Consider the following 1,301-nt stretch of genomic DNA (forward strand, 5'->3'; position numbering starts at 1 on the left):
TGGGGATGGACAGGGAGGCCTGGCATGCTGCGATTCATGGGGTTGCAAAGAGTCGGACACGACTGAGCGACTGAACTGAACTGAATTGAATTGAAGTGTCCATCAACAGATAAATGGATAAAGAAAAAGTGCTAAACATATACACAATAGAATATTACTAGAATAAAATAAATAATAGAATAATAAAATAAATTAATAGAATAAAAAGAATGAAATTTTAGTTAGCAAAAACATGATGCTGAATGAAATGAGTCAGACAAAGAAAGGAAAAAAAAGCTATGATATCACTTATATGTGGAATCTAAAAAACTAAAACTAACTGGTGAATATAACAAAAAAAGAAGCAGACTCACAGGTATAGAGAACACACTAATGGTTATCAGTGGGGAGAGGGAAGGCAGGTGGACATAGGAACAGAGGCCACAGAGGTGCAAACTATTAACCTACAAGGATATGTTGGACAACTTGGGGAATATAGCCAATATTTTATAATAACTGTAAATAGAATATAATCTTTAGAAATGGACACAATGGAGCAACTGAACTGAACTGATATAGTATACCTGTAACATACAGTATTATACATCAACTATACTTCAATAATAATAATGCTATTAAAACAGAGAAAATTTAATACTATGTCTAAAAGTAAATTAACTGGATCATCCAATCAAAATACAGGATGAGCCTCATGCATTTTTTCCCTGCTTTTCTTTTACTCTCCCCACCATTTCATTAGCTTCATTCTCTTTGTTCAGTTGCAAATGGGATAACTATCTTCTGTTCCCAGAAGAAGGGCAGTTCCAATCAGTTTTCACAACCATTTAAAAAAGGTCTTGAACTTCATGCTATTAATAACTGGGCCTTCTTTTAACAATTTATTTTGGACAAGGAATTGCAGCATGTTGACTGTAGAAAATTCTGAAAGAGATGGGAATACCAGACCACCTGACCTGTCTCTTGAAAAACCTGTACACAGGTCAGGAAGCAACAGTTAGAACTGGACATGGAACAACAAACTGGTTCCAAATAGGACAAGGAGTATGTTAAGGCTGAATACTGTTACCATACTTATTTAACATATATGCAGAGTACATCATGAGAAACGCTGGACTGGAAGAAGCACAAGCTGGAATCAAGATTACTGGGAGAAATATCAATAACCTCAGATATGCAGATGACACCACTCTTATGGCAGAAAGTGAAGAAGAACTAAGGAGCCTCTTGATGAAAGTGAAAGAGAAGAGTGAAAAAGTTGGCTTAAAGCTCAACATTCAGAAAATGAAGATCATGGCATCTGG

The sequence above is a fragment of the Bison bison genome, unplaced genomic scaffold, assembly GCF_000754665.1.
Source record: "Bison bison bison isolate TAMUID 2011002044 unplaced genomic scaffold, Bison_UMD1.0 scf7180017864351, whole genome shotgun sequence".
Taxonomy (NCBI): Eukaryota; Metazoa; Chordata; class Mammalia; order Artiodactyla; family Bovidae; genus Bison; species Bison bison.